Raw genomic sequence first — 26,397 nt, 5'->3', positions numbered from 1 at the left:
TATCTGCACGGGCAGAAGTTCACCTTGCTGACTGACCACCAACCACTTGTCTCCATCTTTAATCCAAAGAAGGGCGTTCCGGTGATGACTGCGCAATGGCTACAAAGATGGTCCCTTTTTCTAGGGGTGAACCAATATGAAATAGAGTATAAGGGCACGAAACAGCATGGAAACACTGATGGGCTATCACGCCTGCCACTGCCTACTGCGGAGGAAGCACCAGCAGTGGACCCTGTTGAAATAGTTTATTCGTCGACAATTGAACGCTTGCCAGTAACTAACGCGGACATAGAGAAGGAGACCCGAAATGATCCGACACTGTCTTGGGTATATGATTTGACGGTGAAGGGATGGCCAACACATGGCGACTCACTGTTGCCAGCATTCTCATCCAGAAGAGAACAGCTGTCAGTATGCCAGGGGACAGTGATGTGTGGATCCCGAGTGGTAATTCCACCCAAGTTAAGGGAGAGAGTGCTCAACGAGCTTCACGAAGGCCATCTGGGAGGGGTGAAAATGAAAAGCCTTGCTAGGGCTTATGTGTGGTGGCCGGGAATCGATCAACAAATCGAGGACCTTACAAAGAGCTGCTCAGGATGCCAGAAGGTCCAAAATGCACCACCACATGCCCTTCTACACCCATGGGAGTGGCCCTCCTCTCCATGGCAATGGGTGCATATTGATTTTGCTGGTCCATTCATGGACTCAATGTTCTTAATAGCAGTGGATGCGCACTCAAAATGGCCTGAGGTGATCAAAATGTCCTCCACCACTACGGAGAAAACGATTGCAGTCCTACGGACCATATTTGCCAGGAATGGCTTGCCAGAGCAGATTTGCTCTGATAACGGACCACAGTTTGTGTCCGAAGAGTTTCGGAAAGTTACGAGAAGGAATGGGGTAAGGCATTACACATCCGCCCCGTATCATCCAGCCACAAATTGATTAGCTGAAAGGTTCGTACAAACCTTTAAAAAGGCAGTAAGGGCCATGTGCGGTGATGACATTCCACTGCAGCATAAGGTGGACATTTTCCTGTTAGCCTACAGAAATACGACACATGCAGTTACCAACCAGACCCCGGCCATGATGTTCTTTAACCAAAGGTTGAGATCTCGTCTGGATTTGCTCAGACCAAATGTGCGAAGAAATGTTGAGAATAAGCAATTCCAACACATCAATGAGAAGCCGACAAGGAGCTTCAATGTAGGACAACCAGTCTTGGCCCGCGACTACCGAACAGAGAAATGGCAACCCGGAATGATATGCACATGGCAGGGGCCACTAATATATACAGTGGATGTCGGGGAGAACATTGTGAGACGCCATGTCGACCAGATCCTAGCGTCACAGGAACGCGTCAACCCCATGTCTAGCGTACCTGGTGATGAACCCGACATACCGGTAGCATCTACCCCAGAAACAGTAGCATCGGAAACTGATGAACTAACCGACAACAGGGGGCCAGAATCGCCTCCGCACCAAAAACAAGACACTCAGGAAGGGCGCTACCCAGAAAGGATCTGGAAGCCGCCCCAAAGACTAAATCTATAAATGGACTATTTCAGTTACTGTGCATGTTAAAAGTGTTAACTGTTATTTGAATGTTATGGTACTGTTAATCTAAAAGGGGAGGAATTGTAGTGTATGTACCTTTAAGAGAGAACTACTTTTACAGCTCCTGTATACTGTAGTACCGACAGTGACCACACCTGTATATAAGCCCTGAGCAGGCATCTGTACTGTTAGTTATTAGTCTACCCTCATCCAGTAAACACCTGTTGATTGTTGATCTGCAGACTCCGTCTATTTATTGAAGAACACCATACCTTAAGATTCACGGATTTAATAGGTACTAGGGGAGATCAGAGGCTGGGTGTTCTGTGGCAAATTTCTCACCTCCTGACTTCCTAAAGACTTTCCACCATCTACAAGGCACAATTAAGGAGTGTGATGGAATACTCTCCACTTGCCTGGATGAGTGCAGCTCCAACAACACTGAAAAAGCTTGACACCATCCAGGCCAAAGGAGCCTGCTTGATTGGCACCCCATCCACTATCTTAAACATTCACTCCCTCCACCACCGTGGCTGCAGTGTGTACCATCTACAAGATGCACTGCAGCAACTCGCCACGGCTTCTTCGACAGCATCTCCCAAACCCGCAACCTCTACCACCTAGAAGGACAAAGGCAGCAGTCACATGGGAACACTGGGTCTGCGACAGGTGGTGAGGGAACCAACAAGAGGGAAAAACCTACTTGATCTCGTCCTCACCAATCTACCTGTTGCAGATGCATCTGCCCATGACAGCATTGGTGGAAGTGACCACCGCACAGTCCTTGTGGAGAAGAATTCCCGTCTTCATGTTGAGGATACCCTCCACCGTGTTGTGTGGCACTGCCACCGTGCTAAATGGGACAGATTTCGAACAGATCTGGCAACTCAAAACTGGGCATCCATGAGGCGCTGTGGGCCATCAGCAGCAGCAGAATTGTATTCAACCACAATCTGTAACCTCATGGCCCAGCATATCCCTCACTCTAACATTACCATCAAGCCGGGAGATCAACCCTGGTTTAACGAAGAGTGCAGGAGAGCATGCCGGGAACAGCACCAGGCATACCGAAAAATGAGGTGTCAACCTGGTGAGGCTACAACACAGGACTACTTGCATGCCAAACAACAGAAGCAACATGCGATAGACAGAGCTAAGCGATCTCACAACCATCGGATCAAATCAAAGCTCTGCAGTCCTGCCACATCCAGTCATGAGTGGTGGTGGACAATTAAACAGTTAACAGGAGGAGGAGGCTCCAAAAATATCCCCATCCTCAATGATGGTGGAGCCCAGCACGTGAGTGCAAAAGACAAGGCTGAAACATTTGCAACTATCTTCAGCCAGAAGTGCCGAGTGGATGATCCATCTCGGCCTCCTCCTGAGGTCCCCAGCATCACAGATGCCAGTCTTCAGCCCATTCAATTCACTCCACGTGATGTCAAGAAACGGCTGAAGACACTGGATACTGCAAAGGCTATGGGCCCTGACAACATTCCGGCAATAGTACTGAAGACTTGTGCTCCAGAACTAGCTTGCGCCCCTAGCCAAGCTGTTCCAGTACAGCTACAACACTGGCATCTACCCGGCAATGTGGAAAATTGCCCAAGTATGTCCTGTCTACAAAAAGCAGGACAAATCCGACCCGGCCAATTACCGTCCCATCAGCCTACTCTCAATCATCAGCAAAGTGATGGAAGGTGTCGTCGATAGTGCTATCAAGCGGCACTTACTCAGCAATAACCTGCTAACTGACGCCCATTTTGGGTTCCGCCAGGGCCACTCAGCTCCTGACCTCATTACAGCCTTGGTCCAAACATGGACAAAAGAGCTGAACTTAAGAGGTGAGGTGAGAGTGACTGCCCTTGACATCAAGGCAGCATTTGATCGAGTGTGGCATCAAGGAGCCCTAGCAAAACTGAAGTCAATGGGAATCAAGGGGAAAACTCTCCATTGGTTGGAATCATACCTAGCACAAAGGAAGTTGGCTGTGGTTGTTGGAGGTCATTCATCTCAATCACACGACATCACTGCAGGAGTTCCTCAGGGCAGTGTCCTAGGCCCAACCATCTTCAGCTGTTTCATCAATGAGCTTCCCTCCATCATAAGGTCAGAAGTGGGGATGTTCGTTGATGATTGCACACTGTTCAGCACCATTCGAGACTCGTCAGATACTGATGCAGTCTGTGTCCATATGCAGCAAGACCTGGACAACATTCAGATTTGGGCTGACAAGTGGCAAGTAACATTCGCACCACACAAGTGCCAGGCAATGACCTTCTCCAACAAGCGAGACTCTAACCATCTCCCCTTGACATTAAATGGCATTACCATCGCTGAATCCCCCACTATCAACATCATGGGGGTTACCATTGATCAGAAACTGAACTGGACCAGCCATATAAATACTGTGGCTACAAGAGCAGGCCAGAGGCTGGGAATTCTGCGGCGAGTGTCTCACCTTCTGACTCCCCAAAGCCTTCCCACCATCTACAAGGCACAAGTCAGGAGTGTGATGGAATACTCTCCACTTGCCTGGAACTCCCTTCCTAACAGCATTGTGGGTGTACCTACACCATATTTTTTTTTAAAATTTATTAATGGGATGTGGGCGTCGCTGGCTAGGCCTGCATTTAGTGCCCATCCCTAATTGCCTTTGAGAAGATGGTGGTGAGCCACCTTCTTGAACCGCTGCAGTCCATATGGTGTAGGTACACACACAATGCTGTTAGGAAGGGAGTTCCAGGATTTTGGCCCAGCGGCAGTGAAGGAACAGCGATACAGGTCCAAGTCAGGATGGTGTGTGGCTTGGAGGGGAACTTGTAGGTGGTGATCTTCCCATGCGTCTGCTGCCCTTGTCCTTCTAAGTGGTAGAGGTCGCGGGTTTGGAAGGTGCTGTTGAAGGAGCTTTGGCGAGTTGCTGCAATGCATCTTGTAGATGGTACACACTGCAGCCACAGTGCGCCGGTGGTGGAGGGAGTGAATGTTGAAGGTGGTGGATGGAGTGCCAATCAAGCGGGCTGCTTTATCCTGAATGGTGTCGAGCTTCTTGAGTGTTGTTGGAGCTGCACTCATCCAGGCAAGTGGAGAGTATTCCATCACACTCCTGACTTGTGCCTTGTAGATGATGGAAAGGCTTTGGGGAGCCAGGAGGTGAGACACTCGCCGCAGAATTCCCAGCCTCTGGCCTGCTCTTGTAGCCACAGTATTTATATGGCTGGTCCAGTTCAGTTTCTGATCAATGGTAACCCCCAGGATGTTGATAGTGGGGGATTCAGCGATGGTAATGCCATTGAATGTCAAGGGGAGATGGTTAGAGTCTCGCTTGTTGGAGATGGTCATTGCCTGGCACTTGTGTGGTGCGAATGTTACTTGCCACTTGTCAGCCCAAGTCTGAATGTTGTCCAGATCTTGCTGCATATGGACACGGACTGCGTCAGTACCTGACGAGTCTCGAATGGTGCTGAACAGTGTGCAATCATCAGCGAACATCCCCACTTCTAACCTTATGACGGAGGGAAGGTCATTGATGAAACAGCTGAAGATGGTTGGGCCTAGGACACTGCCCTGAGGATCTCCTGCAGTGATGTCGTGTGATTGAGATGAATGACCTCCAACAAGCACAGCCAACTTCCTTTGTGCTAGGTATGATTCCAACCAATGGAGAGTTTTCCCTTTGATTCCCATTGACTTCAGTTTTGCTAGGGCTCCTTGATGCCACACTCGATCAAATGCTGCCTTGATGTCAAGGGCAGTCATTCTCACCTCACCTCTTGAGTTCAGCTCTTTTGTCCATGTTTGGACCAAGGCTGTAATGAGGTCAGGAGCTGAGTGGCCTTGGCGGAACCCAAACTGGGCGTCAGTTAGCAGGTTATTGCTGAGTAAGTGCCGCTTGATAGCACTGTCGATGACACCTTCCATCACTTTGCTGATGATTGAGAGTAGACTGATGGGACAGTAATTGGCCGGGTCGGATTTGTCCTGCTTTTTGTAGACAGGACACACTTGGACAATTTTCCACATTGCCGGGTAGATGCCAGTGTTGTAGCTGTACTGGAGCAGCTTGGCTAGGGGCGCAGCGGTTCAAGAAGGCGGCTCACCACCATCTTCTCAAGGGCAATTAGGGATGGGCACTAAATGCAGGCCTAGCCAGCGACGCCCACATCTCATCAATGAATAAAAAAAAGAAAACCATGACCTCCAAGTTCCCCTCCAAGTCACACACGACACTGACTTGGAAATATATCACCATTCCTTCATCGTCAGAAACCTGGCAATCCCTCCCTAACAGCACTGTGGGAGCACCTTCACCACAGGGACTGCAGCGGTTCAAGAACGCGACTCACCACCACCTTCTCAAGGCCAATTAGGGATGGGCAATAAAATCTGGCCTTGCCAGCAATGCCCAGATCCCAGGAACGAATAAAATAAACAACGCTGGAGAGTATCCTTGGTGTGAAGACCCAACTTTGTCTCCACAAGGACTGTGCATTTGTCAGTCCTACCAATACTGTCATGGACAGATGCATCTGTGACAGGTAGATTTCTGAGGACAAGGTCAAGCAGGTTTTCCCCTCGTGTTGGTTCTCTCGCCACCTGCTGCATGCCCAGTCTAGTAGCTTTGTCCTTCACCTCGGTTGTCGTGGTGCTACCAAGCCACTCTTGGTGATGGACATTGAAGTCACCCACTCAGAGTACATTCTGTGCCCTTGCTTCTTCCAAGTGGTGTTCAACATGGAGGAGTACTGATTCATCAGCTGAGCGAGGGCGGTAGATGGTAATCAGCAGGAGGTTATCTTGCCCATGTTTGACGTGATGCTTCATGAGTTATGGAGTCAATGTTGAGGACTCCCAGGGCCACTCCTTCCTGACAGTATACCACTGTGCTGCCATTTCTGCTGGGTCTATCCTGCTGGTGGGGCAAAATACCCAGGGATAGTGTTGGAGCTGTCTGGGATGTTGGCTGAAAGGTATGATTCTGTGAGTATGACTATGTCAGGTTTTTGCTTGGCTTGTCTGTGTGATAGCTCTCCTAGTTTTGGCACAAGTCCCCAGATGTTAGTGAGGAGGACTTTGCAGGGTTGACTGGGATGGGTGTGCCTTTGCCGTGTCCAAATCCGGTGCCTAGGTGGTCTGTTCGGTTTTATTCTGATTGTTTTTCTTAGCGATTTGATGCAACTGAGTGGCTTGCTAGGCCATTTCAGAGGGCAGTTAAGAGCAAACCATATTGCCACAGGTCTGGAGTCACATATCGGCCAGACCGGGTAAGGACGGCAGATTTCCTTCCCTAAAGAACATTAGTGAACCAGTTGGGCTTTCATTACTTTGACAGTTGCTGTATTATTTCAGATTTATTTAATTAACTGAATTTAAATTCCACAGCTGCCATTGTGGGATTTGAACTCATGCCTCTAGACCATATGTCCAGGTCTCTGGATTACTAGTCCAGTTAAATAACCACTATGCCACTGTTCCTGGTTGCATGCAATACCATCCACTTATCTCCTGCTGCAGAAATCTGCCCCAGTAAAAAGTAGTCTTGAAACAAAGTGAAAGTGATCAAATGACTTATTGCTGTAACAATGAGTGTTCTGTAAATGAGTGATTTTCACTTGGTGCTTTCCATGTTTTCACGGTGTCTCCCTACTACCTAATCTAGTACTCCTTCTAGGTACTACAGTAGTTGCAGAAGGAAGTGAAATGGCTGGATATTGGTTGCTTATGGGATGAAAATGACTTTTTATCCCCTTCTGTTGTGTTATAAGATGATTCTGCAACTGCTGGCACTACGTCTGATGCTGTCAGGTCTGGCTGGGCCTCCCACCTTCCAGGCTCAGAACGGGAAGTGGCTGGGTAACATGGATTTTGAATTGCCCTGAGAGGCAGCTCGTTCATCCGTGCCTATGCCTGCCATACCTCAACTGCTCGGCAATACTACAGAATATCTTGTAATCTGCATGAGAGAAGGCCGCAAGGCAGTAATCAAGTTCTTGTAGCCTCTATCGGGCTATGTTTCAAAAGATTTCCAGCATTGGGTAAATTCAGACAGGACAAACTCAAAGGCAGTAGGGCCGGGGCATGTGGGGAGTTTAAATAGAGTTAACATCCTGTCCTATGGCTTGATTCTGCACTCATGCTGGCCAGTATTTTTACTCCCTGGTTTTGGGAGGTGTGTGAAGTCCATGGCAAAGGCGGGCGAGGGGCTCATTAATATACAAAAGTCAGTGTCTGATGATGTAATTCGGACATGACGCCATTTAAATGTGCAGTCTCACATTCAGTGCTGGGCTCAGCAGAAATACCAGGCACCAAGGAGCAGCAGGCCCAAACTAGAGACGATAAGTTAAGTCATTTTTATTTTATAAAGGTTTCCTTGTGGGCCAGAAAAAGCAGGAGTGCGTACCTCCCTCTAACCGTGATCGGGCACAACGAGGGTCAATTTCGGGGTCCAACTTCCCGCACGCCAAGGACGCTGGAAAGACATCCAACCCGATATTGGATCTTGCCATTTTTCAGATGGAGTGGCCGCCTAAAACAGGTGTTTGCGTATGTTACACTGTTAAATTGGGGTGCCCTGACATTTTCCTGCTGTGGATGCAGCCTAGCAGCTGGCCACCACCAAAATGGTCACAAATTTTTTTAGGTGTGATGTGGAGCCATGAGGAGCAGGAGTATACATCCCGGCTCCACCGCACTTCCAAGGGCCACTGCCACCTGTGTCGTCCCCCTCCCCCCACACCCTCCTCGCTGTCCATCCCTTCCTCCTGGGACTTACCTGTGACAACTGCTGGTCCGAAATTAATCCGTTGACAATGAGCAAGTAATGGAGATACGACAGGTGCTGGCAGCTAACCTAAATACTATTAATGAAGCACGAGGCCCGATTTTGTGCTGGTGTCGGGCTTCCAGGTTGGGGTGCTTTCTTCATGTGTGGCACCCATATCAGGCCCAAAAATGGGCCTAAATTAATTTCCACCAGTGAATCTTTTTGCTGCTGAGTTATTTTTGGCTACTTCCCACTCTCAGAGTCTATTTTCACTCTTGAGCCCTCCAGCACCCTAGTGCTTTGTCTATCACCTAGTTACAAATATGTGTGATCCATGGCTGTAATCTTATTCACTCATCCCTGCTTCCATCTCAGTTTAACCTGACACCTTTTGTAACAGCATACCATGCATGGAAGGGTCAGGGAAAGCAAGTCATTAAATTTCATCCTGCACCATAAAAGAGACCTAGGTTCAAGGAGGTGGCACTTGCTGCCACACTTATTTCCCTCCATAAAGTCGAAGCCACTAATTTCAGGATCTGCTGACTAGGAGGTCCCTTCTACTGTGAATTTACGTGAGCAGATCAGACTCCTTGAAGTTTGCTGCTCTTCTCTTTGATCTAGTTGCCATCTTTCTCTTCCAGGTTTTCTCTTTTCTCCAGTGCTGCCATTGCCTCTTTAAAGCAGCAGCAGGTTTTATATCCTCATCCTACACCAGGCCAACTCTTCTCCCACCAAATCTTCCCCAGAGTCTCTCTTCAAATAAGGATGCATTTTACATTGACATCCCACCTCTCCACGTTAATCTCTATGCTTCAATACTTAAAAATAAATTTTTCTAGGGAAAAAAAATACGTAAGATTGATTAGGGATAGTAGTTAACATTCATAGTACTTACCCACAGATCTCCATTAGCCATATGAATAGTTAATCTGGTTATCCATAATTCACTTTGGAAAGTCTAGAAAGTGGGGATCAAATGTTCTAAACATTTCCAGTTCACTTTGTGCATTGCAAATAATTTTGGCTTCTTCCTGTTTTTCAATCAGTACATGTCTTTCAATCAATAGACATACATGTACCACAGACATTATTACTTGCTCACTTCTATAGCACTTCTGAATAATGTAGCCAGCATCACTTGATCATTTGTTTTTGCAAAGCACCAGTTCTTAGTTTCTGTCTATTGTCTCTATATCCTACTTTGGGTCTGCAGTATTATATGAAGATTCAACAAAATACATAAAGCTAAAAATAAATTAACATTGACAGGTGCACTATAAGGTAGAATGGAAATTTCATGTTACTCCATTTATATGTGAATATGTGTGTATGTGTGTCCCATGGCTAACCTTGGCCCAATGTCATTGAGTGCAGAATGAAAAATGCTCTCTTCGCCAGTACTACGACCTATTATTTTAATGTATACAACAGTAAGACTGAACATTATAATTCTTAAAAGCATGACACAGCCACACTCCTGGATCTGACTAATGGGCCTGCGATAGTGCTTGGAAAATATAACACCCAACTGCTCTGAATAATTAGGATAACTGAGGTGTCTGAAAATACCTTTTCACTTTTGTTATTAATTATAAATAAAATGCTGTCTTATATTGTTTGTTATATTCAATCATTTTATAGCATAAATAACTTTTTTGAGTTAATGAAAATGGTTGTATGCAATCAAATCTCATAATATAAATTCAGATAACTTTCTAACAAGTAATTACTGTCAACCTAAAATTTGCCTACTTTTGCACATTACCATCCTTATGAATATTTCAATGCATCACAATTTTCAGTAAGCTAGTTTACAGCTACATGCTGTACGGTATCAACACACTCATATATTTGGTATAAATATTCATTATGTTTTCCTTATAATGAAACAATTGCCTTGCAAATATAGTGATATACTTTCCTCATGTTTGTAAAGGTAAAATAAAACTTTTACTAAACTGTAATTGATGACAATTTAATATGAGATATTTTCTTTATATTTGCACAAAAATGAAAGTATGGCCCATAGTCTTTATTAGTTATTGTCACCTAAGAACTGGTGCAGACAAATAATCCTGTTGTCAAACATCTACTATCTGATGAAAGGTCATCGACCTGTTAACTCTGTTTCTCTCTCCACAGATGCTGCCTGACCTGCTGAGTATCTCCAGCATTTTCTGTTTTCATCTACTATTGGTATTAGTTATATATATTGGTGAACTGATTGTAGGAGTTGTGTTTTTGTTGTTATGTGGGTTTTGACTGTTTATATCCATAACAAATACTACAAATGACAATGGGACATTACATTGTTTAATTCTGAGCACACTTGGTACTCATAAAAACAGTCCTTGAGAGTCAAGCATTTTGCATGTTCCAGTGAGGTGTTTGCTGTGATGAGTGTCTCTTAACTGAGCATAGTGTTAACTGTAAAGTAATAGCTTATAACAAGGGCTGCTATAGCTAAGAATATTATAACAATGGGGTTGTGACGAGTGAGTATCCTACAACATAACATAAGGGCCCGGAATTTTGTGGTGGGTAATAACAGCAAATGAACAGTGAAACTGACCGCAACTTCAGGATGTCGCAGATGCGCATCGTAATGCGGAAATCCTGAAGTTGCGTGGTCAGTCATTCACTATTCTGACCACTGGCTGCGCTGTGCCACCAGCCTCCATCCCCATAGCTGGAAATCAGTGTAATCAGGGAAATCAGTGAAACTGACGAAAAATTGGACTTTTCCACAGTAATATCGCTGTTCAATACCCATTAAAAGTTAAGCCTTGTTGGATTAGATGTAACTAGGAACTTAAAGTGTATTGACTGCTAAACAAACATTATGGGCTTGATTTTACCAGCCCCGAGGAAGCGGGTATGGAGGCGGCACTGCCGGGAAAGTGGCAGAATTTGGGGGCGGGTGGCAAACCCGCCTCCAACCCGCCTCCGTGCCCTCTTGCCAGGAGGCTGGAAGCCGTCCTGCCCGGGTCACATCTCCTTGGAGGCGGGAAGAGATTAAAGCCTATTAACTGCCTGTTAACAGGTAGCTAATAGACAGAAAATCGGATTATCCCCATTTTTCATCCTGAAGTGTGGGCTTCCCAAAGTGGGGAACCCCACTGGGGTGTAGGAGGTGAGTAGGAGGTTGGAGGGGGTCGGAGGGGTCTGAAAGTGCGATGTAGAGGTGAGTGATGGGTGCAAGTGTGGAATGGTAAGTATGTGAGGTGAGTGTAAAATGTTAGAAAATGTTAACTTACCTTTGTTTCTACCTACAGCCTTCATCCGCCGTGGAGCTGGAGTCCATTGTAGAGATCACAGACTGGCTGTTGCATCCTCCGATACAACAGCCAGCTGATTTCTGCAAAGTAGAAAGATTTGATGAGTCCTGAACACAAGGACTCATCAAACTACACAGAATGTCAGTGTTTGACAGCTTCACAGAGCTGTCAAACAATGACATTTCTTCTTTCAAAAATTCTTGACAGATGACAAGTCATACGTTGACGTGTTCTGTCACTGACTTCCCCCTAATTGTCCTGCTGAGCCCGCCGGGCAGGTCAATCAGGGGAAAAGCCCGCTGGTTGGCCAGAAGTTGATGGAGGCGGGACTGAAATCTGGCAAGCAGCAGTCCCACCTCTAACACGTCTCCATTCATAAAATCCAGCCTTATGGTCTTAAGAAACTAATTTTAATTTTGTGGAGTATCAAATTTCTCCATAATGATGAAAAGTACAATTTTTAAGAAACTTTAAAAAAAGTTATTTTTTAAAGTTTGTTCATGTCTATTTTAGGTTTACCTTTTTCCCATGTGAGAGCCCCAATCTTTGTTTTTCTCTCTGTAACATTTTTTAACAGTTTGAATAAAAGCAACATTTTCACTTCCTGGTTCCCTGCCTGTGAGAATTCTGCATTGTGATTGGCTGCTTAGGCAGCTTTTTGCTATCACAGCAGCTCGCACTAGGAATTCCCCACTATTCTACTCTGATCTGATGAGATCTTTCTGGCAGGTTTCATTGGGGCCAGCAATGAACGCCTTTGCTTCACTGCTGACCGCAAATTCCCCAGAGTCTGCTAGCCACACAACAGAGAATTTTAAAGAGTGTAACAAGGATGGCTGCACCTGATATAACCATTAACAAACCGATAATTGGTTTAGCTAATTTGCACATTATCCTTTCATTTCTGTGAACTGGAATCAAAACCAGCTCAAACTGAAGGGATAAAAGTCTCCTCTCTCCAGATGGGCTGTAAAGGCTATTATGAGGCTGATTCTTGGTGTTGTGTGCCAGAATAGTAGCTGCACCACATACATAGGGGAATTACAGAATTTGGAGTGCAACCCACACACTATTGGGCTGCAGTTCTGCAGTTTGTTGCGTTTTATGAGCTGGACTGCTTGCATCAGTTTCAGAGTAAAAGTTATCACTCCCGGCAGAGCTTCTTGGGTCGACAGTGAATATCAGGAAATTGAGTGCATGCCCCCTCATGATTTTCAATCTATCAACACTAATGGATGAAAGGTTCTGAGGTAGATGTGAGTTCCCAATATGCACTTCCAACAAGTACAGCTCTGCACCACAAGCACTGAAGATGAAAATGTAACCCCTTGTGTCTTAACCTCATTAAGGCCGTAGATTTCATGCAAAGAATATTTAAATGAACACCTCGCACTTCCTGCTGGGTTGGCCCTTGGTTGTTTCCTTTTTACCTTGTGTGCCTATTTGGAATGTGAGCAAGGTAGCTCCATAGGCAAAGGGGCTCTGAAAGTGTTTTTGTTTGTAGCATTTACAGTGCCATTTTAGTAAAGTGATAATTTTATTAATAGTAATTTTGTGAGAAAGATTTGAGGGCTTGGAGCACTTTTTACTCCTTAAATTAAGTTTGTTTTAAAAATGTCTTCAAATGCAACATTTCAGGGTTGAAATGGTATAAGATCAAAGGTCTGCCAGGGAAATCAGGCACCAGGCCATATCTGCAAACCTAGGCACACCTACCTGTCAATGACTGAGGACAACTGCCTCAGATGGGTTAGTATGAGCAATAAGCCAATTCCAGAGTTTTTCTATCTGTAACAGGATACCTACAATCAAGTTACAATGTAGGTACAGCATTGCCAGTGGTTGACATGGTCACCACTGCTCTCACCTGTTATGCCTGTGGTTCATTCCCAGCTAGTCTTATGTCCAATTCTGGGCACCACACTTTAGGAAGGATGCAGAGGAGATTTACCAAAATGTTATCAGGGATGAGGGACTTCTGTTATGTGGAGAGACTAGAGAAGCTGGGATTGTTCTCCTTAGAGCAGAGAATGTTAAAAGGAAGATTTAATAGATTTGTTCAAAATTATATAGGGTTTTGATGGAGTAAATGAGGAAAAACTGTTTCCACTTGCTGGAGGGTCAGTAACTAAAGGCCACAGATTTAAGATAATTGGCAAAGAACCAGAGGAGAAATGAGGAGAATCTTTTTTAAGGAGTGAGTTGTTATGATCTAGAATGCACTGCCTGAAAGGGTGGTGGAAGCAGATTCAATAGTAACTTTCAAATTGAATTGGATATATACTTGTAAACAAAATATTTTCAAGGCTATGAGGCAAGAGCAGAGGAATAGGACTAATTGGATAGCTCTTTCAAAGAGCCAGCACAGACGGCTCAATAGCCTCCTTCTGTGCTGTAAGGTTCTACAATTCTATGAATATCACCTAATGTGCTGTACACATTAGTAACAAACAGGTGACAGGTTTATCAGTCAACATAGCCACTATTTAGTCTCCAATTCCTACTAAATACCATAACCTGGTTGCTCTATTTCATTTCCCAAAGCATAAAAGTTCACTAAGTACTGCCATATGCTCAACCTGAAATCCTTCCAAGATGTCAAGAAGTCACCATGGCCGGAATTTTGCCGGCGCTCAGAGTGCGGGTTTGGAGGCGGGTCCACTGACAAAATCACAAAGATTGACAGTGGGTTGGTATCCCGCTATAAACCCACCTCCTTGTCAGTTTCCCAAGTGTTGGGTCTGTCATCCCTGAACAGACCTGACACCAAGTGGCGGGTCAGCCAATTTAGATTGTTAAAAGCTTATTAAAAGGTAGTTAAGAACCATTTTCCCATGTACTTACCATTTTACCAGGTTTTCAACAAGGTTCCTGCAGAGCGGCTATCACGTCAGGTAACTATGTTAGGTTCTCAATGACTGTGGATGGCTGTGAATAAGTGACAGCTGCAAAAATGGTATAAAACCTACCATTTCACTGCTGTTCACTTCCCAATCTTAGAAACTAGAACATTAAGGATTTGGAACCTGCTTTTGAGCTTTATGCACTTTTGAAGTGTTGGAGTAATCTCTCTATCCAGTGTCACCTCCTTGGAACAACCTATCTCAACACTGACAGATCACTTCTGTCATCTCAACCTCACCTGCCATCTATTCCATCAGCATCAGTGCCCTTGAAAAAATCTCACCTTGGTCCTCAGAACCCCAACATGATCAGCCCCAACACCAGCATTACCGGACACACCAGCAGCAACAACAACAACACGAACCTTTTCTGCAATCAACTGATGCTGCACTGGACACAGGGCATCATCACCCATGCAAATTGCTGCCCGGGACACCAGCGATGGCCTCACCATGTCCAGATTTGCTTCACTTAACACTGTACACCCTGGCTGCCACATGATGCACCAGGTTGGCACCACCCCACACCAACACCATAAAGCATCCCTACAATGTCCAAGCCATTTCTTTCACATTCATCACCAATGTGCAGGGGTGGGGGGTGGAGGGGGGTGAACTTTATGACGTCATCTGATGTTGTGTCATTAGCCGGTTTCCTTAAAGGGACCATGTCCACATTCATTTTGACAGTTGTGCTGTCAGTGTTCTACAGCATTGAGGTGCTGCAAACACTGCACACAGGTGCACAGCTGCACCCAAGCATTCCCATGACTCCCTCCATTTGCTTATGGAGGGAGTCACAGCACGCAGGGAGGTTCTCTTCCCTTCTAATGGGCAGAACTGACCTCCCCAGGACACCAACATAGCCTGGTTACACATTGCACAGGAGGACACAAGCAGGGATGTGGTCAGGAGGGCCAGGCTGCAGTGGCACAAACCTTTCAATGATCTCAGTAGATCACAAAAGGTTACTGCAAAGCCACACTAAATCTCATCCTCCTGTGCCACTCATCACATTCCCATCACTCTGCCTTCCCTACCCTACTCCTGCACATCCTTACTCACACCAACTTACCTTGCACATTCACGCATCCCTCTCTCTTTATCTACATTATCACATCCCCATCTGACTAACCACCCCTCACACTCATCCTAATGCAATCATACCAACTAACAACACGCAAGGAGGCCACTTGGCTTTGGCACCACACTCCATCATAGTCACCCTCTAAAGATCTAACCCATCCATTCCTTACACTCATCTCAGCAACCTGGTGACAGAATTACATATCATGCAGCTACATGGCATACATCAGTCACTCATATGGGGACTGATGTCATCAGCCAGTGAATGGTCATCACATGCATAATGGTATCTGTACCCATTCTTCATATGACATATCTAAATTGTCTCTTTACTCTCCCACAGGTCCATCAAGAGCCCCCCCCCCACATTGCTTTGGAGAGGGTGCAGAGAAGATTCACCAGGATGTTACCTGGGATGGAGCGCCTCAGCTATGAAGAAAGACTAAACAGGCTGGGGTTGTTTTCCTTGGAGCAAAGAAGGCTGAGGGGGGACCTGATTGAGGTATACAAAATGATGAGGGGCATAGATAGGGTAGACAAAGAGGAACTTTTCCCCTTAGTAGGGGGGTCAATAACAAGGGGGCATAGATTCAGGGTAAGGGGCAGGAGGTTTAGAGGGGATTTGAGGAGGAACTTTTTCACCCAGAGGGTGGTTGGAATGTGGAACTCACTGCCTGAAAGGGTGGTAGAGGCAGGAACCCTCACAACATTCAAGAAGCATTTGGATGAGCACTTGGAATGCCAATGCATACAAGGCTATGGACCAAATGCTGGAAAATGGGATTAGACTGGACAGGGATTGATGGGCGGCGCAGACACGATGGGCCGAAGGGCCTCTTTCTGTGCTGTAAAACTCTATGACTCTATGACTCTATGACACCCCCTTCCACTCCACCACCCCCTCACTGTCCAGAAGATGACTCTTCAGAGGAGCCTCCAGCCTCAGAGGGCGCAGCATCACCAGACATAAGCACACCCAACACCAGCGCAGATACGCATACCTGGATGAGTCCCACGTGACATAGAGTAGTGTTGTCACCTGGTGTCTCACAACTCACAAGTGAGCAAGAGCAGATGGTGGAGACAGGGATAGCAGTGTAGAGTCCTCACCAGAGGGCGCAGGACCCTCCCAGCTCTGCTCAGCTGCATGCAGACGCTGAGCTTCGGTGACCATCTAGAAAGTGGGCAATCCTGGAGGTGCAGGAAGCTCTGACAGGTTTTCTGAGCGCGATGTCTGCAAATGTTCAGAGAATGGAGGAGTCCATCTCCAAAATGAGCACCACCATGTCACAGGCGACAGTGAGTGTAGGCTCCTCCATGAATAGGATGGCCACTTGCATGGAGCAGCTAATGCACCACTCTATGGAGAATAGATGGCTATCTATGGAGGATAGATGGCAGAGGCTCACACACCTTCTCTCTAGGAGGGATGTCAGCGTAGACATGGGTCCTCATGGCCCCACTGATGTGCAGCAAGGTGTTCTTCAGCTCCTTGGCAACAGGGAAGTGAGCAGGCTTCCTCTACCTCTGCTGAAGCCACAGGGCTAGCGCCTCATAGAAGCATTCTGAAAATAAAGATGACAAACAAGTAGATTCACAAGGGTAGCCACTTGGGTGATTTATCCAATGTTTATGTAAAGTTTCTGTTAATGTGCTGTCAAATATAAAAATCTTTATTTTCACCATCTTGGACACATTTGTGTGCACCTTTGGAAGTGGCTTAGTGAGTTGCAGTGAATGGTGAGACATAACAATACCTCCAGCAATGGTGGTGAGTGTGAAAGGAATGGCTTGGTCATTGCAGGGATGCTTTATGGTGTTGGTGTGGGGTGGTGCCAACCTGGCGCATCATGTGGCAGCCATATGGGTGTACAGCATCAAGTTAAGTAAATCTGGCCATGTTGAGGCCATCCCTGGCCTCCCGGGCAGCAATGGCTCAGGTGCTGATGCCCTCTGTCCTGTGCAGCATCAGAGCATTGAGGAGAAGGTTGGTGGTGTTGTTCTTGGTGCTGCTGGTGTGCCTGGTGCAGCTGGTGTTGGGGCTCATCGTGGTCAGATTCTGATGACCAAGGTGAGACAGTATAAATGGCACCCCATTGATGGAATAGATGGCAGGTGAAGTAGAGATGACAGAAGCAATCTGTCAATGGCGTGATAGGTTCTTCCAATGAAGTGACACTAGATGGAGACTTTGCTGGAAAGTCTTGCAGCCTGCACAAAGCTCAATCTATGCTGGGAATGTAGTCAGCACAGCTTCTGCCTGAGGAAAGTGATCAGCTGTCAGGTGGGAGTTTTTAAACCACATTTGATGCTGTCAAGTAATCAACTGGAGCAATGGCCACTCAACTCCCGCCTCATGGTTTCCAAGCTGCGTGAATCCCATGGCCATGCAGGGAAATTTAAAATGTAGAGGGAAAAGGCTCTCAAGTGTCTGTAAACAAGGTTATAAAGATTTGAATTAGGCCACCCGCCTCTGCCGCTGCCGCACCGGCAAACGCGCCCGAGGGAAATGCACTTGGGGGGGGTGTAGGATGACAGTGGGTTCCCAAGCTGCTCCCACTTTTTTCAAATTTCCCACCTGACCCACCTCCATTCCCACCTGCACAGACCCCATAAATCTCCATCCATTGTTTCACTCTGTTCTGTATCTTGCACTTAGAAATCAAACAAGTGAATCAGTTTTGTTTCCCTATACTGTTTTGTTAATCTCTATTCATATTTAACCTATCTGCCTTAATCCACCAGTCGATGGGAGCCTAACAATGCTCACTGAAAACTCAAGAAAATATGTTTTCTTCTTATTTTTCAAAGGGTAACTCCTCCAATTAAAATTAAAAGCTGCAGTTGGGTGATTCATATTAATGCTTCCTTACCAATTCATTTGTGTCTTCTTTTTTGCCGGTACTATGCATTAATTGCATTTTGATTCTCCCGATCTCATGTCGTTATGTTGTCTGGAATAGCTTGATGCAAAGCGACAGAGCTCTTCTTAATAAATAGATGCAGTAATTTGCAATTTGTGCAAAAATATTACATTGCTGAAAAATGGCAGAGTTGCAAAGTCCCTACTTGTTAAAAGAAGGTGTTGTGTCATTTTATATATCAATTTGCTGCAGGCAACAAAAAGGCATGAGGTTGTGGAAACGCAGGACTGCAACATAAAAATGAATCAGATATTTAAACATAGAATAAATGTGACTCACTAAACAGCAGGATATAATTCCAGTTGGAGAAGTTATTCCTTCGAAAAAAATAAACAAGATGTTTATGCATGTTTCCTTACCAGTTTTAACGCTTGTAGTGCAGGGAATTTTTAAAATTTCACCTCACATGCCATGAAGCTGAAGAGTCACTTAAGAATAACAGTATAAAGATGTCAGGAGTAGCTTCGTTATTTTATTTATTGCTACAATATTAATAAAGTATATATTTAAAAGTCCTCATTTGAAAACAAAGTTTTAAAAGCAGATTTTCCTGTTTCTGCATCCAAGGGGGCAATTTTAACTGAACCTGTCCATTGAGTAACTGACGGGATCGGGTGCAATGCTAGATTTACATCCACCCGATTTTACTCTCCACTGAAGCCATAGATGGGGTGGGGTGGTGTTCCACCTGATCCTTGGGTTTCCTGCTTGGTGAATTTGGTTAAAATTACCCCCTGAATATATTGGATCATCTGAGTGCAGCATGTAGAGGAAAATCAGGTAGACAGGTTTGCACACTTGTAAGGGAACCCGCTGATTATTCATTCATTAATTTAAATGGATGGCGAATCAGATGGGATCTCTTGTGGGTATGCAAATACCCCAGCCTAATCTCTCTGTATGTGTTTCTCCTAGGAGATCCAATATTCTCAACCACAGCAATAGGAAAATTTGCCCATGAAATGATCTTTTCTGTTTTTCTTTCTGTCCCAAATATCTACTCTATCCCATCACCCTATGTTATGATTTATGTTTGCCTATTTTTAAGGAGTCAAAGCATTTTTAGCTGAAAATTTCATGTTCTCTTCTGACATCTCTGATTTACTATCCATTTTGGAGCTGGGACCCACATTCTTTCAAAATCGGTACCCTTTCTAAAAACAATTTTTTTCTCAACCAATTACTTCAGGCCTTTTTGCAGCTTAATCTGGTGCTACAGGTCAAACTTTAATATTTTTGGGGAGACTGAAAGGAAAATGATTTGAGAAAAGTGCCTGTTAAAATTAGGAATATTTTTCACAGATAAGCATAGTAGAGAAAGTTTTTCATCACCACTGTATTTAAAAATTGTGCGCGATATTTAACCAGCATTTTGCATGAGACATTAAACCTACTATCTGTTCTGGTTGGTGTAATGGATTCCATGAAACTATTTGAAGACGAGCAGGGAGTGCTCCTAGTGTCCTGGCCAACATTTCTCCCTAAACCAACACCGTAAAAAAAAAAAAAATTAACTGGTCATTCATTCATTGGCTGTTTGTGGCACCTGGCTGTTGAACAACTTGGCTGCCATGGTTAACTGCATAATAATAGGATATACACTTCGAAAGTGATGAATTGGATGTGAAGCATTTGGGATGTCCTGAGGGTATGAAAGGCGCTACATGAAAGTTCTTTCACTTTATAGTCACAAATGGATTCAGGAGGTCTTCATACAGCTGCTCCATGTGTGGTTTCACACCACTGGAATTTTGACACTGTGGTTAGTGAAAGTAGAAATAATGATGTAGAATAAAAATGATTGTATTGATTAGATGAGAACTATGATGAATATGGGCTCCATCCTGTCTCATTATGGAATATTCCTATGTTATATCTTTTCATATGAAATTTAGCTCGGCCAATACACTGGGATTTTTTTTTAAATAGAAGCCATTACTGTTGTTTCTGTGAAATGTTCTTTTGTCCTTTTAGCTGAAGACTGTGTGGACAGAGCAAATATAGACCCGTATCTGGATATGTTTCAAAATAATAGCAGAGAAATTCTCTCTGGTATGTGTGATATTTGGTGACTTGTTGATGCATAATGTTTCACATGGAAAATTTCAATTGGCTTGTTGAGCCTGTCATGATAAACAACACATTAGACAGCAAAAGGAGTTGGTTTTTACTTCCTGACCAGCTAGAATAACAGAAATAATTAATATTGATTACCAGGCTGCTGAGAAAGATCCTTAGTTTTCTTCAAAGACATGTGGGCCTAGGAATTCAGGGTTTAGCGCTACACGTTACTGCCACATTCTAGCGAAACAATGGCGGCTGCTGCATTATCAGCAGCTGCCGGTGGGTCCCAAAAGTATTGGAGATCTTCAAAAGTAGACGCCCGCTTATCCATTTTGGATTTTGCCGTTCCTATTGCCGTCCACTCTAAAGCATGGCAGTGCATGCAGCCTCTAAAAGTGTTTCAGCTGCATTGACCATGAGGAGTCAGGCAGGACTTGGCAGATTGTATACGAGGATGGAGGCTGACAAGTGGAAAATACCTCAGCAGGATGCTGGAACTTCAAACACCTCCTTTGCCAGTTGGGGGTGGGGGGGAGGGGATGGGTGTGTTTGCGTTTTCTGGCAGCTTTCCAGGGGGACTACAGTGTTTGTGGGTCAGTAAATGAATCAGTGATCTGCATTGTAATGTTTGAAGATCATCTCTGACAGAATCTCTTTTATCTTTAAGATGATAGCGTCACCAGAACGTCAAACCCTAGCAAATATGGACTCAACTGCTTAACATTGTAAGGAATTTGTTCATAGGATGTGGGTGTTGCTGGCAAGGCCAGCATTTATTGCCCATCCCTAATTGCCCTTGAGAAGGTGGTGGTGAGCCGCCTTCTTGAACCGCTGCAATCCGTGTGGTGAAGGTGCTCCCACAGTGCTGTTAGGGAGGGAGTTCCAGGATTTGGACCCAGCGACGATGAAGGAACAGCGATATATTTCCAAGTCAGGATGCTGTGTGACTTGGAGGGGTACTTGGAGGTGATGGTGTTTCCCATGCATCTGCTGCCCTTGTCCTTCTAGGTGGTAGAGGTCGCGGGTTTGGGAGGTGATGTCGAAGAAGCCTTGGTGAGTTGCTGCAGTGCATCTTGTAGATGGTACACACTGCAGCCACGGTACGCCGGTGGTGGAGGGAGTGAATGTTTAAGGTGGTGGATGGGGTGTCAATCAAGCGAGCTGCTTTGTCCTGGATGGTGTCAAGCTGCTGGAGTGTTGTTGGAGCTACACTCATCCAGGCAAGTGGAGAGTATTCTATCACACTCCTTACTTGTGCCTTGTAGATGGTGGGAAGGCATTGGGGAGTCTGGAGGTGAGACACTTGCTGCAGAATACCCAGCCTCTGACCTGCTCTTGTTGTCACAGTTTCATGTGGCTGGTCCAGTTATGTTTTAGGTCAATGGTGACCCCCAGGATGTTGATGGTGGGGGATTCAGCAATGGTAATGACGTTGAATGTCAAGGGGTGGTGGTTAGACTCTCCCTTGTTGGAGATAGTCATTGCCTGGCACTTGTCTGATGCGAATGTTACCTGCCACTTATCAGCCCAAGCCTGAATGTCATCCAGTTCTTGTTGTATGCAGGCATGGGCTGCTTCATTACCTGAGAAGTTGCCAATGGCATTGAACACTGTGCAGTCATCAGCTATCATCCCCATTTCTGACCCTATGTTGGAGGGAAGGTCATTGATGAAGCAGCTGAAGATGGTTGGGCCTAGAACACTGTCCTGAGGAACTCCTGCAGCAATGTTCTGGGCTGTGATGATTGACCTCCAACCACCACAACCGTCTTCCTTGTAATTTATTCAAAATTCCCTAAGCAATTATTTATCAAATAATTATTTTGTGTCGAGTATGCAAGACCCGCTAAAAGCGGGCACAATTACTACATGTTTAAACACGTTCAAGAGTAACCCTGGGAAACAGAGAACGAAGATGCATTCATTTCATGCCCTATTAAAAATTCAACAAACATCAGGTGGCAGGTAATATTTTTGTAGCAAGTACGGTAATAGTTCCGTACATGGCCTACAGGTTCACTCCTTTCTTCCCCATTCCCCTTCACTGCAAGTGGGAGATAGACGCGACCTTTGGCCTCCTGCTGAGCTTAGCGCTGGAAAGAACGCGTTACAACAGAAATTCAACGCCACGCTGGTATTAATACTGCGTTAGTACCAAAATACTGGTACTGCCTGCGTCATCTCGGCCGGCAGCCATTACCCTTGGCTGCTGCTATAACCAGCAGGTTTCCAGCGTACTCGAATTTCTAGGCCCTTATCTATTATGAAAGTTTGAGCTGAGGCATAAGAAATTGCCTGGACCAGGAATATTTACCTTTCCACATATTTTCAGTTCATTAAATATTACAGCAGCACGGTAGAACTCAATCAAGTGCCCCTGTTAGCCTCATCCAAGATTGAAAAAGGAGTTTAAGAATTCCAAAATGCTTAGCTATTTAACTTTCAGAAAATGTTTTTTTTTTAATTTGCTTATGGGACCTGGGCGTCACTGGCAAGGCCAGCATTTATTGCTCATCCCTAACTGCCCTTGAGAAGGTGGTGGTGAGCCAACTTGAACCACTGCAGCCCGTGTGGTGAAGGTACTCCCACAGTGCTGTTAGGGAGGGAGTTCCAGGATTGTGACCCAGCGACGATGAACGATCGGCAATATACTTCTAAGTCAGGATGGTTTATGACTTGGAGGGTAACTTGGAGGTGGTGGTGTTCCCATGCGTCTGCTGTCCTTGTCCTTCTAGGTGGAAGAGGTTGCGGGTTTGGTAGGTGCTGCTGAAGAAGCCTTGGCAAGTTGCTGCAGTGCATCTTTCGGGTGGTACACACTGCAGCCACAGTACGCTGGTGGTGGAGGGAGCGAATGTTTAAGGTGGTGGATGGGGTGCAAATCAAACGGGCTGCTTTGTCCTGGATGTTGAGCTTCTTGAGTGTTGTTGGAGCTGCACTCATCCAGGCAAGTGGAGAGTATTCCATCACTCTCCTTACTTGTGCCTTGTAGATGGTGGAAAACCTTTGGGGAGACAGGAGGTAAGACACTCGCCGCAGAATACCTAGCGTTTGACCTGCTCTTGTAGCCACAGTATTTATGTGGCTGTTCCAGTTAAGTTCCTGGTCAATGGTGACTCCCAGGATGTTGACGGTGGGAATTCGTCAATGGTAATGCCATTGAATGTCAAGGGGAGGTAGTTCGACTCTCGCTTGTTGGAGACAGTCATTGCCTGGCACTTCTGTGGTGCGAATGTTACCTGCAACTTTTCAGCCCAAGCCTGAACGTCGTCCAGGTTTTTTTGCATGCGGGCATGGACTGCTTCATTATCTGAGGAGTTGTGAATGGCGCTGAACACTGTGCAGTCATCAGCGAACATCTCCATTTTTGACCTATGTTGGAGGGAATGTCATTGATGAAGCAGCTGAAGATGGTTGGGCCTAGGACACTGCCCTGAGGAACTCCTGCAGCGATGTCTTGGGGCTGTGATGATTGACTTTCAATCACCACAACCATCTTCCTTTGTGCTAGGTATGACTCCAGCCAGTGAAGCGTTTTCCCCCTGATTCCCATTGACTTCAGTTTTGCTAGGGCTCCTTGCTGTCACACTCGGTCAAATGCTGCCTTGATGTAAAGGGCAGTCACTCTCACCTCACCTCTGGAATTCTGCTCCTTTGTACATGTTTGGACATAGGCTGTAATGAGGTCGGGAGCCAAGTGGTTTTGGCAGAACCCAAACTGGGCATCATTGAGCAGGTTATTGGTGAATAAGTGCCACTTGATAGCACTGTCGATGACACTTTCCACCACTTTGCTGATGATTGAGAGTAGACTGATGGGGTGGTAATTGGCTGGGTTCGATTTGTCCTTCTTTTTGTCAACAGGACATACCTGGGCAGTTTTCCACATTGTCGGATAGATACCAGTGTTCTAGCTGTACTTGAACAGCTTGGCTAGAGGCGTGGCTAATTTTGGAGCACAAGTCTTCAGCACGATAGCCGGGATGTTGTCGAGGGCCATAGCCTTTGCTCTATCCAGTGCGCTCAGCCCTTTCTTGATATCACGTGGAGTGAATCGAATTGGCTGAAGACTGTCTTCTGTGATGGTGGTGATCTCGGGAGTAGGCCGATATGGATCATCCACTCGGCACTTCTGGCTGAAGATGGTTGCAAACGCTTCAGCCTTGTCTTTTGCACTCATGTGCTGGGCTCCACCATCATTGAGGATGGGGATATTCATGGAGCCTCCTCCTCCCGTTAGTTGTTTAATGGTCCACCACCAATCATGACTGGATGTGGCAGGACTGCAGAGCTTTGATCTGATCCATTGATTGTGGGATCGCTTAGCCTTGCCTATAGCATGTTGCTTCCTCTTTTTAGCATGCATGTAGTCCTGTGTTGCAGCTTCCCCAGGTTGGCACCTCATTTTTAGGTACGCCTGGTGCTGCTCCAGGCATGCTCTTCTACACTCCTTAATGAACCATGGTTGCTCCCCTGGCCTGGTGGTAATGGTAGAGTGAGGGATATGCCAGGCCATGAGGTTACAGATTGTGGTGAAATACAATTCTGCTGCTGCTGATGGCCCACAGTGCCTCATGGATGCCCAGTTTTGAGCTGCTGGATCTGTTCTGAATCTATCCCGTTTAGCACAGTGGTAGTGCCACACAAAATGATGGAGGGTGTCTTCAGTGTGAAGACGGGACTTCGTCTCCACAATGACTATGTGGTGGTCACTGCTACCAATGCTATCATGGACTGATGCATCTGCGACAGGTAGATTGGTGTCTGCTACATTAATATCACATGTCTAACTCATGCCTTCACTCCCCCACAGGACCATCGACAGCCCCCCTCCCCACTGTCCAGGAGGAAGAGCTGGAAGACTCCTCAGAGGAACCTGCAACCTCTGAGGGCGCAGCATCAGGACAATAAAGCGGACCCAGCACCAGCGCAGACAGTCACACCTCGGTGGAACCTTCGCGAGATAGAGTAGTGTTGTCACCTGGTGAATCACAGCTCACAAGTGAGCATCAGCAGATAGTGGAGACAGGGACAGCAGTGGAGAGTCCTCGTTGGAGGCTGCAGGACACTCCAAGCTCTGTTCAGCTGCATGTGGACCCTGTGACTCTGGGGCCATCCAGAAAGAGAGCCACGCTTGAACTCCAGGAACAAGTGCAGGTGTCTCTAGCAGGTTTTGCATCTAGGGTTACTGCGAGCGTGGAGAGGATGGAAGAGTCCATGTCTAACATGAGCAGTGCCTTTGTGGAGGCAATGGTGCATGAACGCACCACCATGGAAAGGATGGCAACCTCTGCGGAAAGGCTGGCTACGTTCCTGGAGGAAATAAGTCACCAGAGTCAGAAAAACATGGTGAATGTTCAGAATAGATTGACATCTCTGGTGGAGCGATGGACAGCTATTGAGCAGAGAAACCAGAGTTGCATGGACGTCCTTTGGAGGAGGACTGCCAGTGCAGATATGGGTCCTCATGGCCCTCCTGATGTGCAGCAAGGTGCTGTCCAGCCACTTGCTAGCACTGAAGTGGGGCTGACCCATGAGAGGGATGTTGGTGGCATGCAACAAGGAAGTGTGGGCTCCTCTCCAAGTGCTCACACTCCCATGCCACTGCGTAGCGCTCAGTCAGAGCCCCACCAGAGTCCTCACCAAACTGAGATGGACTTCTCAGCCCCTGCACAGCCGTAGGAGGAGCAGACTGTTGCCGAGCCCTCACAGGCTCGCAAACCCAGAGGACGCCCGCCAAATGTGTCAAAGCAGGAGCAGCATGAAAGTGAGCAAGGTGCCTCCACATCTGCTGAAGCCACAGGGGAAGCACCATGTAG

The sequence above is a fragment of the Somniosus microcephalus genome, chromosome 1 (genome assembly GCF_052327205.1).
Source record: "Somniosus microcephalus isolate GS21.2 chromosome 1, FLI_Smic_1.0, whole genome shotgun sequence".
Taxonomy (NCBI): Eukaryota; Metazoa; Chordata; class Chondrichthyes; order Squaliformes; family Somniosidae; genus Somniosus; species Somniosus microcephalus.
Note: the sequence above shows the minus strand (reverse complement) of the source record.